Below are 9,193 nucleotides of genomic sequence, written 5' to 3' on the forward strand. Positions count from 1 at the left end.
ATATGAGTATCAACTATGACCATGTATGAAAACTAAACACTGTCTACGAAGCCTCTAAGAGAAATTGTAACTGTACTAAAGAAGGTGATCGGGGCAGCACCCCAACATACCCAAACTATAACCGAAAACACAATTAAAAAGTACTAGACATTTATTCACTCCAGGTAAGAGAGAAGATCACTGACTTCTTTGCTGAACACGGACGAGTGCCTAGTATAGAAGTGTGCTTACAATTACATTTGATCCTATATTTATAGAAACAAAGTGCCCCCAGACGTAGGGACGTTAGTACATATAAAATATGTACTAGTATGTAAAGCATATAGAATAACAAGTAAACATATAAGGATGCTCAATGAGTCAAACAATAGAATGAGCAACTGCGGATGCCTGAATACTAGAACCTTTTATATGAAACTATAACTTAAGAAATAACGGGTGACAAATACACCATATAAGATACTTGCCTATGTGTTTACCTTATTAACTCATCATATAACCACTTATGAATAAATCATCGTCATTAAGGGCCCAGCAATTTTCCTAAGTGATGACTTGTGCCTAGTTTAATACAAATAATCATATGATGGCCCACCAAGGGCACTCTATGTCAAGTGTACCATATGTGCTATCCAGATACTCCTGGCTATGATGTTATGCGTATTACTATAATTGCGGTCTGATCTAGGGTACGCCCCTCCTTGGGACTCACTATAAGGGTTTGCCCATAGGCCATATGTTCCATATATTGGTTCGAGTCAGGGGAACTAGTCCAACCAACCCCAAATACAAATAATACCACAAGGGCAGGTACGCCATGAATTTGGGCTCGTTATAGTGGTCTAGTCTCAATTCTGTGCACAAAATTATGTCACGCGTATTCCAAGCCAAACCTATGATACCCTCCCGTCGTTAACTTTTATCGAATAGTGCTTCAAAGGCCTATGCAAGTATATATTAAGGCAAATACTGTATAGTTATTCGAGTAATGCTTTCCATATACAATTGACTCCTTTGGTAGTATCAAACTATTACAACTCTTGTACTTTATATCATCAAATGACTATATCTCTATATGATCTAATATATTAATGCGACTATAGTATGGCCATTTATTCTAATTTATAGCATATGAAGATATACTAGGTGACTTCTAAGAAGTCCTAATGAAGACGAACCAACTCTATAGATACTTGACTTGACGGGAGTAGTACGAATGCTTTAACCTCAACAAATTGATGCAAGATGCATGAATATGAGTAATTTCAAATGAAAAGGATACGTGCTCATATACTAGGCATATAGAAACTGAAAACTCTATTCACATGTATCAACTAAACTATCTCGGCTATTTTAGGAGGAACAAATAATTACAGGTGGAGCCTTAGGGCGAAGGAGGTTTTAGCTTTACATACCTTTAGTATTTTCCTAGTTAGAGGCAATATCACAAACCTTGAACAACTCAATATACGGGGATATAAGATCTATGCAACCAACCATAAGCTTCCGCCGTTCACTTGGCGAGCAAGCAATCAACCACCATTAACTATATATACCATACACATATATCATTAATACCCGATAGGTTGACACACTAAGCTATTTCAATACCATATTACCTATGCCAAAGTTAGAAAAGTTTCTTAACAATCACTAGGGATAATTCCTTAATTTTTCCAAATGATTTAATTCAAAACTAAATCTGTTCAATTGATGAGAATTTTCAAAAAAATCCTTTTTATCAAAATTTCATTTTTCCCCTTTTCATGAACCCTAATTACAAAACCCTTTTCAATTAAAATAAAATTTCAATCACTCATCCCAACTTACTTATCCATAATCATATTCAAGAGAAGGGTTAGAGAATTTACCTCTTGAGGTTCACTTTAACTAAAGTTGTGAAATCAATTCCTTGATGTTGAAAGAAAAGGAAGAGGAAACGGAAGAGGAAGTACAAATACTAGTTGTATCGTTGATTCTTGAGAAGCAAAAGAGGGAACCCAATTATTTATTTTTTATACTTGTTGCAAGAATAAAGATAGAAAAGAGGATTAGGGCCAAGCACCGCTACAGGTACGTTTCTTTGCTTCCTGAAGCAAAAGTAGAAATGTTGAAGGTTTCTATTTTTTTTTCTCCACTAAATACTCTATTAAGGAAAATATAAGGTGGCCCCCTACCTATTCAAATATTAATAACTAAATAAGAGGATCACTTTATTATTCTATACCAACAAACAACAATATGGTGATAAATAATTACTCATATACTATAATTTTTTTTTCAAAATATGTTCACCTCGTAACTCTTATAGATTTCAAGTTATATTCATCTACAATATTAAATTTAGATACAAAAATTTTGAGGTGTTACACATAGGAATTATGATTTGTTGCTTAATCTTCAGCTACACATTAGGTAATGCGATGTTTTATTGCTCTATTCAACATTTAGTCAATGATTTTTTACATTTTAAGAACCTTATGTAGTTAGTTAGGTATTACATTACAAATGGAGAAAAGAAATTGGTTGGCTTTTATCTGTCACGATCACATTGTTGAATTTGTTCCTTGTAAACAAAAATCAAAAGATGAAACAAACATGGAGGTACCTATCTCTTTCTCTCTCTTTCTCTCTTTGTTGTGTAGTCCGTATATCTACCATACAACAAGAGTAATCATACGTTCATTTATTTATCAGGTTCTGGTAACAAAGCAAAGGTCCGATCTTCAAATGAATATTTCAACACTACGCAAGCTAGATGTGATGCTTATTGTAAGAGATACGAAGTTTTTTCTATTTTTGTTTTCCTTATGTCATTGTAGAATTATCTGAATTGTAATTGACAAATGGTGGATACCTACTCCTAAGGTTCCTCCTAACGGCTTTTTTGATTCTTTAAGGAAATGGCTACGACTTCAGAAGGATTCAGCAAACCAAGTTCATAAAGCATCCATTGCCATAAATTCTCAAGTCTTGTCAGAAATGATGATTCTAAAAAGTTATATAGAATTCCTACCCAAGGTATGTAAAAGGAAAAAAATTACGAGTCTCACTTTTAACTTACTTCAGGCTTGTGATCTTGAGTTAAAATTTCTCTTTTACTATGTTTAGAATGGGAGAGCCAGCCTAGGAGATTCGATCTACAAAAGCATCACTGAAGAATACTTTGATCTAGATTACTTTTTCACAATTATGGACATGTCGTCAAAACATAAAATTTTAGAGAGCTCAAGGATAAGATTGAGGCTTCAGTTATTATTTGGAGAAGAAAAATGAATGCTAAAGATGGGAAGTCATCCTGAGGTTCTTCTGTTAGCTTTTGAGAAGAAAGGAATATTTGAAGAGAGAGCAGAAGTTGTCTTGTTAATTGTTAAGCAACACTTTTTTGAAATTCCTCAGTTAACACTAGACGTTAGTAAAATTCAATACAATAAAGTACGAAGCATGCTCATTTCGATTACTTTCAATTTCATATTCTAGAGAATCTAGACTTGTTTTCTTTGCTTTCATTAGGCGATTCAAATTCTTTTTCATTATGGATTCATCCATATACTGTTCGGTGTTCCTCAATTTGTTTCATATTTCTTATTTTATTTTTTTGGTAATTTTTTCTATATTTCTATTTACTTCATTATTTATTATTGTACAAAAATAAATATATTAATTATTACTCCTTCATTTATTTCTATTCATTATTGTAACAACCTAAATTCAAACTTAAATGTATCAAAATTTATTATTCCACTAATTCATTTTTTATTGTATACTTTAAAAGCCTAAATATTTACTACTCCAAGCTTTCATTTCCTTCATGAAAAATCAATCATCAATATATATAACAGATTAAAAAAATAACATAAATAAATTAAAATAAAGAAAAAAAGGAGGAAAGGAAAAGGATCAATGAAATTATGCCAAAGTAGGCATGTTGACCTGTTGCCTGCTTTGACACAATTTCATTAGTTCCTTTTCCTTTTACAGGTAAGTAGATTATAAATGTCTGTTAGATTGATAGCAAAACTTTAGCTCTTCCTTTTAATTTGTACTTTTTCCGCTATAAATTTTTGTAATTGTTTATATCATTATCATGTTGTTTAGATATACATAAGAAAATATAAAAATAAAAAGCCTATTATCTAACAAAATACTTAAAACACAAGTAAAGACTTGTAATTTAATCAATAATATAAAAATAATTAATATATCACTACTAAAAAAATGGTAAAAAGAGACCTCAAAAATAGTAAAATAAGAGACCTCATGAGGTCGCTTATTCCCTCAATTTATTTTTTTAATTTATTTTAAAATAAAGAGATCTCATGAAGTCGGTAAAAGATAAAAAAAATTCAACAACACAATATTAGAGATTTTAAGAGGTCAAAAATAAAAAGTGAGAAAAATTAACATCAAAATAATTAAATTTATCTAAAAAAAAATATAAAATATAAATTACGCCAATAAATTTCTTAACGTTGCGACCTCGTGAGATCGCTACTATAGTAATAAATGAATATTTATTATCAAAAATATTAAAAAATTATACAAGGAGACTTAAAAAAGAGACCTCAAAAGTTGGTAAAAAATAAAAGACCTCATGAGGTTGCTTATTCCCTCAATTTATTTTTTTAATTTATTTTAAAATAAAGAAACCACATGAAGTCAATAAAATATTAAAAAAATCAACAACACAATATTAGAGACTTCAAAAGCAGGAAAAGTTAGCGCCAAAATAATTAAAGTGTGCCTATAAATTTTGTAACGTTGCGACCTCGTGAGGTCGCTATTATTTTAATAAATTAAAATTTATTATTAAAAATAATTATATGTCACCATTTTATGAAGTGTGAAGCTAAAATATATATTCTTCAATTCTTTTAATACTTATAATTATAATTAAAAAAATACAAAATGAAAAAGGTCAACTCTTTAATTCCTTTAATATTTATAATTTTATTTTAGTTACAAAATACAAAACCTGAAAAGGTCGACTTTCTCCAACACAATCTCTAATTCGACTCTCTTCGTCTCTCCCAAATCCTCTGCCCAAACCTCAAATCCTCCATCTCTTCCATTTCAGGTAAGTTTTCAAGCTTTGAATTATATGTCAAATCAGCTATATGTTGGGGTTCACATGTTATACATACCTATAATTGCTTTCATGCCATTTGAGGTTGCTGACCCATATTAATTTCTGGGCTTAAAAATGATTTGTGAAATGCTAGATAATGAAACGTGAGCATCAAGCATGTAAAATAATATAAGACATCAATATGTTGAACTACATCTTCCATGGGTTTTAAAGATGCCGAATTATTAACTTGGCATACAAGCATATTATGTGTTTCACAAAATTTTTAAAAATTTCAATATTAGTTTGATTTTTTCTCATTATATTAACTGATTTAGTGTTAAATTGAAGATTTTGAATTGTTTTACTGATATTGAAACTACATGTTAAAATAAGTGCCTATATAATATAGAAATATTTTAGAGTTATGCGCTATTGATTCTTTTATTTCAAACAGATTAACTGTTATTTGATAGTGAATGTAGCCCTTGGATGAGCCACATCAATTTAAAAATTTTGGGAAAGACTTGTTATAAGTAGTTTGTGAAAGAAAAAGTAACTCAAACTAAACGATAAAATTGAAAAAGAAAATCAATATATCATGATGTAATGCCGCTGTAAATTAGTCAAAAATTATGGTCATAACTCATAATGTATGTACATGCTTGTTTTGGAGTAACGTTATTTTCCTTGCGTCTAACATTTGCTGAGCCATTTCTCCAGTATCTGATGTCATTTTGAATAGAAAATAGACTTCAAATGTGTATATTCAATTAAGAGTGAAAATACAAAAAGCACAGAAGAGAATTATTTAAGATACGCTAAAAATCTAAAACCTTCAGTTGAACTTTAGAAGGATCTCTTTTGAAGGATCTACAGGCAAAGTGTATATGTGTGTGTCTTGGCACATATAAATGAATAGCTAGCCATCAAGATTTTTACTTCCAAGTTCTATCTCATTCTTTACTTTATATGGCTCAAAATAGTCTATGTAGTTATTATCGGTTTTTGCTTTTTATTTTGGGAAAGGCATTATGTCATTGGCTCTGTTTGTTGGTTATGGTGTTACTCTTTTTTAGCAAAGATGGATTCTACTTGTGACTTAGCTCTTACTTTATTTGCTTTTTTACTTGGTGTATTCTTTTCAAGTTTTCTTTACTCATAGTTATAGCTTTCTTTGCTCATAATTAAGAGCTTTGGTTAATATTATTATTGAGTGAAAATTACGCTCAAGAGAAAATTTTTACACCACGTAACTCATATTTTGAGTTTTTTATTTGTTTTTGCTTATATTTGCGCATAAGCACTTTTTATATGCTATTGTTTTTTGTATACAAGATAGAATGTTACATTCTGTGTAATGCTTTTCTCTTAGGTATAATATTAAAAAGTGGGTTATGTAGTGTAATATTTCATCTTGGGTTGTATATTTTTTATATATATTCATTTATTTACACATTCAGGCTATTTAAAAGGAAATCATAAGTTAAACCATATCGATGATGTTGATTCGCTGGATATATGATGATATAATATCTTTGCTCAAAACTGTGTATATTATATGAACCAAATTTTAGTGAATTAACAACAACTAAGTTTAGGTTACGTTAGTAAAAAAAGTGATAGATAATAAAAGGGGTAAATATTTTATGCTTGGAACTTTGAACTTTTGTATTTTAACCTCTGTGTGTGTATGACTTGAGAAATTTCTTTTATTTTAAAGATGCCAAGTTATTTTATTACTTGTTGAGTCTTACAAAATATTAGATTTTGTGATTTTTGTATAGATACATCGTAGTTGGATGTATGATATGACTAATATTGGATGATTGGGGTTGAAGCCTGAATTTATAGCCGGCATTAATGATCTTGTGGACTACGCAAGGACATTAGAATTTTTTCAACTTGATGGCTTGGTTAAGTGTCCTTGTAGTAAATGCAAATGTAGAAACTATGAAAAATCTGATACTGTTAAGTTTCATCTCTATCAAAATGGGTTTAAAGAAGATTATACAGTGTGGACTAGTCTTGAAAAAGTTGATAATAGTTTTGATAGATCTCAACACTATGTTGCTAGTAAAAGTTGTAGAGTTGTGGAACCTAATGTCCAAAATAATAGAATGCACGACATGGTTCGATATGCGTATGGGATGCATTCTGATTTTGAATATGGTGATCATGTTGAAGAATCTCCCAATGATGAATCTAAACGTTTCTTTGAACAGTTGGAAGCTGCTAGTCGACCTCTATGTAAGGGGAGTCCACAATCCCAATTGTCTAGTTAGGTTATTAAGTATAAAATCAGATTGGAATGTCCCACAGGGGGTAATGGACTCTGTGATTGACCTTATACATGAATTAGTTGACCCAAATCTAGAGATACCTGATAATTTCTACAAGGCAAAGAGGTTGATGTCAAAGTTAGGAATGTCGTCAATGAAAATTGATTGTTGTGAAAATGGTTGCATATTATACTACAAGGATGACATTGATCTACAATCTTGTAAGTTTTGTGAAAAACCTCATTTTAAGCAAGCTCTTAGCAGGAAGAAAATTGTTGTTAAGGCGATGCATTACTTACCTCTTATACCAAGGCTAAAGAGGTTGTATGCATCAAATAGGTCAAACCCTCATATGAGATGGCATATTACCTCTAAATCATTAGCATTTTAATAATTTGAAACACATCTATCGGTATAAATTTGTGCTAATGTTATTTGTAACCGCGCGAAGCGCGGTGATTGCCACTAGTGATTATTCTATTTGTGAATTAGAGATGTAAAATTTTTTTAGTATGTTTTTTCTTTGAAAAATGATGTGCATAGTGATATGAAAAATTATACTTCTATATCTATGTTTGTTAGCTCTCATATTATGCCTACATTTGATATTACTAATGAGCATGAAAATGAACTTAGGAGTAAAAGACATAGAACTGAGATTAATTTTGATCCTGATTTTATCACCATCTTCTTAATTGAGAATTTTAATATCGATACTTTAAATGATGAAGTAGTGTCTATTATTTTAATAGAATAAGATCCTAAAATTTATGATCAAGCGGCAAGTTCAATAGATTCAGTGTGCCAAAAAGAGGCTATTAAAAGTGAATTAGACATCATAGTCTCTAATCACACTTGAGACTTGTATAATTTTCCAAAAGATTGTAAATTCATAAGTAGCAAATAAATATTTAAGAAGAAATTAAGGTTTAATAATACAATTGATAAATATAAAGCTAGATTTGTAATTACGGATTTTAATCAAAAGAAATGTTTTGATATTGATTCTTTCGTGATTAAAACAACGATTACTGGGACTCTTATTTCTCTCTTTGCTATTCACAGTTTAGAGGTACATCAAATGAATGAACACCAAATGAATGTCAAAATTGTATTTTTAAATGGTGATTTTGAGAAAGAGATCTATTTGACTCTATTTGGAGATTTTGTGAACCTAAGACAAGAGGATAAAGTATATAAATTGAGAAAGTATTTATAAAGACTAAAATAGGCACGTAAGCATCGATATGAAAATTTTAATTTCATATTAGTGAATAATAACTTTGTTATTAATTCATCTGATACTTATGTTTATTCTAAAATGATAAAATTAAATTGTGTGATGATATATTTATATGTGGATTACATGTTAATTTTTGGTCCTAATGTGAATGTTGTAAACGAGATTAAGAAATTTTTATTTTTCAAATTCGAAATGAAAGATCTTAGAGAAACTGATCTGATTTTAAAGATTAAAATAAAAACAATTATTAATGATATTTCCATTGTATTGAAAAGATTTGACTGTTTTAATGTAGTTTCAGTGAGAACTTCTTATGAACCTAGCATACTTTTGAAAAAAAATAAAGATTCTAGTATTTCTTAAGATGGATATGCTAAAATAATTGAGAGTGTAATGTTTCTTATGAACTATACTTAACATGATATAACTTATGCAATTAGCAAATTGAGTACATATACTCATAATCCTAGTAGTGAACATTGAAATACTCTAAGGTATCTGAAAGGTACTACAAATTAATATTTGCATTTTAATAATTTTTTTTATTGTTTTAAAAGATTTTTGTGATGCAAATTGGGTAACTAACAATGATGAAGTTAG

The 9,193-nt window shown here is 29.8% G+C and overlaps 1 pseudogene; it reads left to right on the forward strand.

Moving 5' to 3' along the window:
• The first annotated feature begins 2,107 nt into the window (after positions 1-2,107).
• Positions 2,108-7,353, forward strand: LOC107874040 (annotated as a pseudogene).
• The last annotated feature ends 1,840 nt before the right edge of the window (positions 7,354-9,193 follow it).

This window comes from Capsicum annuum, chromosome 6 (genome assembly GCF_002878395.1).
Source record: "Capsicum annuum cultivar UCD-10X-F1 chromosome 6, UCD10Xv1.1, whole genome shotgun sequence".
Taxonomy (NCBI): Eukaryota; Viridiplantae; Streptophyta; class Magnoliopsida; order Solanales; family Solanaceae; genus Capsicum; species Capsicum annuum.